The sequence below is a fragment of the Giraffa tippelskirchi genome, chromosome 10 (genome assembly GCF_054371585.1).
Source record: "Giraffa tippelskirchi isolate mGirTip1 chromosome 10, T2T-mGirTip1v1.2.pri, whole genome shotgun sequence".
NCBI classification, from domain to species: Eukaryota; Metazoa; Chordata; class Mammalia; order Artiodactyla; family Giraffidae; genus Giraffa; species Giraffa tippelskirchi.
Window position 1 is genome coordinate 3,405,799 of NC_137284.1, and position 7,841 is coordinate 3,413,639.

General features: G+C 53.0%; 1 long non-coding RNA gene across 1 annotated transcript; it reads right to left on the reverse strand.

Annotated features, from left to right (window-relative positions):
• Positions 1–943: 943 nt before the first annotated feature.
• LOC145523471 (uncharacterized) lies at positions 944–5,335 on the reverse strand. Its single transcript, XR_014066592.1, has 2 exons — positions 4,907–5,335; positions 944–1,323 (listed from the first exon to the last, which is right to left on the reverse strand). It is a non-coding gene; the product is annotated as an uncharacterized LOC145523471 (long non-coding RNA).
• Positions 5,336–7,841: the final 2,506 nt, after the last annotated feature.

Below are 7,841 nucleotides of genomic sequence, written 5' to 3' on the forward strand. Positions count from 1 at the left end.
TTTGTGCTTTTATTCTTTTTAGACCTTATTAAAAACATAAAGAGAAAAACAAGCTCCTGTAATTTGCACTTTCTCCCAATTCTTAAAATCTCTTGTATGGCAACCAAAATTACTGTAAAAAAAAAAATAAATATACTATTGCACTAAGGTTGTGGTTCTGATTGCAAACAGTGAGAAGTTTCTGAATTAAAAAGTTGCCAAGCTTACAGTCCAGCCACTTGACCTCTATGAAACTGACCAGATACTATCTGCCCAGAGAGTGAAAATGCTTTCAGTGAGCTACTCTGCCTTGGTTCCATCTCCTGCAAGTTTTCTCAGTGTACAGGTGGAAACGAGCATTATTTTAGAACTGTGAGGACAGCACCACGGACATCTGTGAGGGCGCTGAGGCCGGGCTCTCCTCTGTCTGGGACGGAAGCAGAAGGGCGTGGTGGGTGAGCCAGGTGCAGACCGTGCTCCTCAGAGTGGAGGATCCCGCACACCTGCCAGGCACACAGACTGGGCAGCCTCTCTGGCTAACGCAGAGCCAGCCATGTTTTCATGAACAAGTGTGCACTAAGGCTTGGGGCAAGAGAATGTGTCTTCTGGCAAAGAACTGAGCCAAGAAGACCTGGGCTATTCCTTCCACCGTAGGGAAGCGTATTTTAAACTTAAATATTGAACCTCTTCTTGGGCCTCATCAGTGAAAACTCACGGTCTTTAGTTCCGGAGCAGTTTCTTCTACTTTGGCACATTCTCCCCTTGAACAGCAGCCACTGTTTCTATGTTCATGACAAATTCTCAGCCTCACATCTGTAGTTTACGCTCCCCGAGGTCCACCTGCTACACCATCCAAAGGTTCCTTCCAGATCTTCACCGCCCCCAGCCCCACTGTCCAATGGCTTCTTCCAGATAAATGTATCTGTCTGTCTTGTTAAGGAAAAAATAGATACTGGAAGACTCCTTCCGTTTACTTGTACTTTACCTGAGGCATTTTAATAACCAGTACACTGGGACGTCTCATGTGTTTGTAGTGATCCGTGTACACACGCAACAAGGTGTCAGTCCCACAGCGGCCAGGGGTCCAGGCAGCCGCGTGCAGATGGGCCTCCCCTGCTTTGTGGGCAAGTGGGGACTGCAGACCGGCTTTCTCCGACTTCAGCAGATCCGATCACTTCCGGTTCAATCCACGCTGTACCAGCGCTTTTGTTCCTTTGCTGTTCCTGTAACATGTTTCTGCAGCTCAGTCTTTACCGTGTTATGTTTAAAATCACAACAATCACTGTCCATTGCTTCTCCTCTGGAACTCTTTGTTTATAGCAATTCTGAAATTTTACTATAAGCCTTCAAATAAATACAGAAACAAAAAAGAGGAAAACAAGTAAAGTGTGTGCCTTGGGTGTTTTGAACCTGATCTGCATAAAACCATATTGTATTCAAATGCTGTATATTTAATGAGAGGGTAAATACACCTTCAATGTATTTTAATGTAGCTGATAAAATAGTTATAGTGCCTTGGTTTCTGAACTGAGAAGCCCCTATCGATGCACAACGAAAAGTGAAAAAACGACCCAAGAAATGAAATGTTGAGAAGACCTGGACATGATTCTGGAGCCTTTCTCATCATAAGACTGTGGAATATGCACAGTCATTTAAGTTAAAAATAAACAGAAATTGAAATAAGACTGTGTTATCAATTAATTTTCCATTAAAAGTCCTCTCTGCGATACTACTTTCAGTATATTCATTTAGTTAAAAATACAAAACATGGCTGAGAATTTGCCAGGAAAAGACAACGACGTCTTTCAGGCCTACTTCCCTGTGTTGCCACCCCCTGGTGGTCCTTGTTGGAAATGCTTATCCAGTCCCCACCTAGCCAGCATCTCCACATTTTGTTAAAAATAAAAATGCGTGTTTTTAATGATTGAAGCCACTCATCACAGAACTACTTCCATTTTTTGTAAGCTACAGGCATGGCAACACACGGTCTGTTTTTTTAAAAGTGTGAGGAGTCATCAGACTATTCTCAAGGCCATGGTCTCCACGTACTCCGTTAAAACAAGCTCCCCTGCACAGCCTCGGTCATCTTGGAAGATGGGTCTGAGGCGTAGAAAGCGTGTCAGGAACTGCCGCCCTGCCTGGGACTAGACTAACCCCAGCAAGACTGGAAGTCCGCGGGGCGCTTCCACCAGGTCAGAGCGGCAGCAGCCCCATCTTCAGGGACCCTCGGCAAGCAGACCAGACCCTCCCAGAGGCAAGGCAGATGCCGCGTGCTGCGTCCACAGCACGTCTCTGGGTTCTCCTGCCACGTGTCTGGGCTTTTTCACCTGATAAGATCATCAGCAGTGCTACTATCACCAGGCCAAGGGCCACCAGATACGCAGATTTCTCATTTCAACCCACAGATGTAGCCCACATCCGAGAATCTCAAGGGAGTGGCTGGGGAGTGACGGCCGGGTTTCTTAGGTGGCGATACCGCCCACAGCACTGCGGCCTCTGCTGGAGGTGTGTACGAGTCCAAGCACCAAGGGGGCGAGCCAGTGACCATGGCCGCCGGGCAGGGGAGGCAGGCCGGCCGGCCGGCCCTAGTGGGCCCTATGTGAGGTGGACCCCGGGAAACGGCCAGGTGAGCAAGACAGAGCGGAGGACATCTGAACCCTCGCCTGCACCTAGCGGTCTGCAACCTGTCCCGACGCCCTGACACCTCAAGTCCTCCTGCCACTGCCCACTCAAAGAGTTTCCGTGCCAAGGGCCTTAAATAGAATTAAATGTGTTCTTCAAACCCCAGAACTCAAGAGAGCAGGAGGGGAACACAGTCCTGGAAGCTCCGGGAAAGAGACCACAGTACAAGGCAGAAATCAGTGATTCCCAGGCACAGTCCTGAGAGGTAGTGTAGCACAGCCGCCTGGAATCAACAGTCAATCTCTCTGCGCCAGGCACCACTCAGAGCGCTGCATGGACCAAGTGTCTCACGGCGCTGAGACAGGAACCAACAGCCCCATTCCACAGATGAGGAGACCAAGTCTCAGCAAGGTCCACAGCGAGCACAGGAGGTGCGCTAGAGCTTCCTCAGCCAAGGCCAGTCGTAGGAAAGAACCCAAGAAGCACTGCTGGTGCCAGGAGCCACCCCTGACAAGAACACATCACTCTGCCCCCCCCCAAACGCCTCTATGCAGGGCCAGAGGCCCAGGGGGCTGGGCAAAGTGGGGGCTCCTCCCAGCTGAATTGCTTGGGGTCACGACAAAGGGCCATTTAACTCAAAGGGAATCTGGCTCCCTCATTCCCTCAGCTAGAATCAGGGAAGCCTGGACCTCAGGATCCCAGGTTTTCACAAAGACCTGATATTCATAAAATGACCCCTGGCTTAGAGATGGGTAACACCTGGTTTAACTCACACCAGAATCGCACAAGGTGAGTACGGAGAAGCTGGTTATCTCCTTTACCCAGCAGGAAACAGAAGCCCAGAGAAAGCAGAGGCCATGTCCCGTGGAGTCCAGCAGCTGGAGACTGAGTCCTACCCAGGGAGTGGCCTGGCCATCCTCCCATGAATCTCTCCGGCCCCCGGCCTGAGCTACCACAGCTCTTCCCAGCGCTCTCCTCTGCGGCCCAAGTCAGTCCACGCCACCTTCTGCAGCTGCACGTTCCTGGCTGATCAGCATCTGACCCCCACCCAGTGTGTCTTCTTCCCCCCACTTGCAGCCTCTTCCTGCAGTGAGAACTGGGGCAGCCCCTTCCTCCCCCATCACGACCTCCTCACTGGCAGAAAGGAAAGCCAGCTGAATGAAAGATGAGATAAGGAGTCACAAATCCACAGAATGAGTTTGAAAAGGAGTCTAACAGGCCCCACAGCTTTGAAGCTTCACATGAAACCAAAGGCAGGGAGCAGCAGCTGCCTCCCCCTGGCCTTGGCGCCTGCCATCTGGGCAAGCTAAAAATAAAGACTCCATTTTCCAGCGAGAGTTTATATATGTGACTACAAAGGCCCTGATAAAGACATCAAGGCCTTGGGGAAAACCGCCCGGCCTGAAACCTTTAGCACCCCACCAGCGCACCAGGAAAGCCTCCCTCTCCCCACAGGCACCAGTGACCGGCTTTTTCTGGCAGCAACCAGAAGGGAGCGTAGAGAGCATGGCTCTTCGTGGCGGGAGAGAAGGAGGCCTTAAGAGGAGAAGACAGGACCTAGCACAGAGTGCAGGCCACGGTGTACTCACCGAGGCCACACAGAAACGGCCACACCCATCCCAGCTCTGCCTACAGCTGCCCGAGTGACCGGACCCTGCCCATCTCTCCCAGCTGTTCCTTCTTGCTCACGTTGCTCCCGGCCACATTCCAACCTTAGGGCCTCCTCCGTACCCGCTGGACCTGGAAGGTGTTCTTCCCCTATCTTTGCACAGCCTGGACCACCAGGTTGAGAGTAGAATCACCCTGATCACACGGTCCCCCCTCCCCGTTTTCTTTGGTAACACTTCAGACTGCCTCAGGTGGGCTTATTAACCACTTGTTGCCAATCTGCAGCCCCTCCCACGAGGAGGACAGGAGCTTTGCCTATCTCAAGCGCTGCTGTTGCCCGGGCAAACGCAGCATCTACAGAGGTGGCCCCTCCTTCTTCCTGAGTCTCAGGGCCCACCACAGAGGCAGCCACCCTGCATGCCAGAGAAGCTGCCGTCTGGTCCTCAGTTCAGTTGCTCAGTCGTGTCGGACTCTTTGCGACCCCTCAAGGACCTGGGAAAGACGGAGACGTCCCCTAGAGCCTCTAGGGACTCCTCAGCCCTGCCTCCCCAACCCACACCCTTCTTGTCCCCTGGTCTGGAAAAGTCCTTGGAAGCCTCCCCTCGGCCCATCCACCTATCTGTGGCTCTTGGCATAACCGCCTGCGGCTCTGCCACCTCCAGGAAAGCAGGCACCTCCTTCGTCCAGAGCTTCGCACCTGTCATGGAGGAGGACTTCCCTCAGTTCCCAGCGTCCGGAAGAAGGCGCCCGTCCTGCCATCCGTCCACTTGCAGAGAGGCGGACCACAGAGGCGGCGGCGGGCGGGGAGCGAGGCCTGCACCCTCTCTGTGCGCCCCCCAGGCAACCCTGGGAGCTGCTGCCCACCTCTGCGTTGGAAAACGCGGCGCAGAGGGCCCACAGGGGCCAGGCCGGGTGTCGAGGGACCTCGCAAGCCATCTTGGCAGCGGCCCGCACCCCTGCCGCCTGGGGCTTGGCCGGCGTCGGAAGCCACCTCCAGCCAAGGACGCCTGTGCCCACGGCCCTGGGCCTCAGCGGAGCCAGCTGAACTGCAGCCCAGACCCGCGGAACCGGCTCACGGTCCGGCTCTCCAGCCATGAGCCAACGCCGGGGCAGCGCGCAGAGGACAGTGGGCCCTCGGGCCACATGCCCCACAGGAACCAATCACGACAGGCAAAGGGACCGCGGGCCACGTGGCCCATGTGGACCAATCAAGATGGTTTTAAAAAAAAAAAGACCGCGGGGACATGTGCCCTGCTTGGACCAATCAACGTTGGCAAAGCGACTGCTGGTCATGTGCCCATAGGGACCAATCATGACTGGCAAAGAAGCGTGGCTTCATGGATAGCCCAACCGAAGCAGGCAGGGCACCTTCTGACCAATCCGGAGGTCAGGAGGCGGGCTGTGGGCAAGGCGGCCCCAACCACGAGGACCCTGGCACCGGAAGTTGTAGACATTACGTCTGCCGCGGGGCCTAGGGGCCAGCCCTTGAGGAAGCGGGGAGAGCCGCTGAAGAAACCCGGAGCTCACCCCGTCTGCCTTTCCTCGGAGAGGCCCATGTCCGCCCTGACCCGTCCCCACACCTACTCTGAGCTGCCGGGCCGGGGAGGCAGCTTTGTCGTGAAGCCCAAGCACCCTTGGGACCCCGCTGCTTTTCCATCGGGAGCCCACTGCTGAGGGTCATTGTCTTAATAGACTTAATGTTTGGAGTGTCAGGACCTCACCACCACAGTGCGTGCATGCAGAAAAAGAATTACCGCATCTAGGTGCTAGGCACACTGCGAAGCCTGTGGGATGACAACTCCCTGACCAGGGATGGAACCTGAGCCACAGCAGCAAAGCCCAGAATCCTAACCACTAGGGCACCAGGGAACTCCCTGGCCTTCCCTCTCTTAACACTCACTCCCTTACCTTCTTTCCAATCATGACGAGATGCTCTCGCCCTGTACCGCTTCCCTTTACCGCAAGCCTTTGTAATAGGGTTGCAGTGTCCCGGCTGTTAGTCATGATGGTGGTGCAGTATCCTTCCTGAAGAATACTTAACCAGCTGTGCAGCAGGGTACAGTATGGCTGCGTGGCCCTGAGTGCATGCCCCACTCTCCCAGGGGGCACTGTGATGCCACTGAGGACAGCCCATCTGGCCATGCCTAATGCCCAGGAGGGCACCCCCATCCTCGTGAGTCGAGGGGCTGGTGGTTTTATCCTGGGTGCCCCTCCAACCACCTTCACTGTCCAGGATGGGACCTCCTCATCTGAGAACCAGCTGCCCCATTCCCACCTGCACCAACCACTAGTCACTGAACAAAGCAACCTCTGGGCTTCTCAGTGTTTCCATCTGAAATATGGGCTGACAATCCCTGCAGCCCAAGGAACACTGTGGGGGAAGATGAGGTCCTGCATGGGAAATTATTTGGCAACGCAAAGTGAAAGTGAAGTCGCTCAGTCACGTCCGACTCTTTGCCACCCCATGGACTGTAGCCTACCAGGCTTCTCCGTCCATGGGATTTTCCAGGCAAGAGTACCGGAGTGAGTTGCCATTTCCTTCTCCAGGGGATCTTCCCAATCCAGGGATCAAACCCAGGTCTCCTGCATTGCAGGCAGACGCTTTACCTCTGAGCCACCAACACAAAGAATGTATTTAAACAAACACAGGCTGAGTATCTTTTTAATCAGGAAGTTAAAAAATACATGTGGTATAAAACCCAAAAAGGGTGGGGGAAGGAGAGGGAAGAATGAATTGAGAAATAGCATTGACATATACACTGTCATGTGTAAAATACGATAGCTGGGCAAAGCTGGTATATAACACAGGGAGCCCAGTCTGGCACTCTGAGATGACCTAGGGGGTGAGATGGGAGGAGGGAGAGAGGCTCAAGAGGGAGGGTACATATATATGTATGACTGATTCATATTGTTGTGCAGCAGAAACCAATGCAACATTGTAAAGCAATTATCCTCTAATTAAAAAACAACAAAAAAAACTCAAAAAGAATCAGGAAAAAGCCCTGCTCCCCTGGGCTCCCCAGATCCCAGACCCCACCCTGAAACCCATTAAGGATTCCCTGGGATTCATTCCTGGCCTGGTGCATACGTCCGCAAGCATATGCATATGAATCATTTTAAAAACACGAATATAGCTCACTCTACACACTGCTGGGTAATAGTCTTGCTCTTTTTAAAATTATTATGAAATATGTCGGGCACAGCAAAAGGATGGGGGAAAACGAGCACCAAGGTTGCCACCCGAATGAAGACACCAAACACTACAGGTGCCTCCAAGCCCCGTGGACCCCTCCTCCTGAGTCCACTTCTTTTCTCCCACCCAGAGGAAACCACTACCCTGGAACTTGGGTGTTTATCATTTCCATGCATGTTTTTATGTTGACTGCTTGTGTATGTGTCCATAAACAACATGTAGTGTCACTGCACATGTTAAAGCCTATGTAAATGGTCCCTAATTCAGGCATGATAAACCTGCCATCTTATACAGAGAATGGTGCCCAGAACTCGTTCACCACCCATTTAAGTGTCCACTACCTCTGTCATCCATAGTATGCTGATTCTTGGTGTTTGTGAACTCTGCAGCTGGCTTATTTTTTTCAATATGACTCTTGAGATTCATCAAAGACAACAGA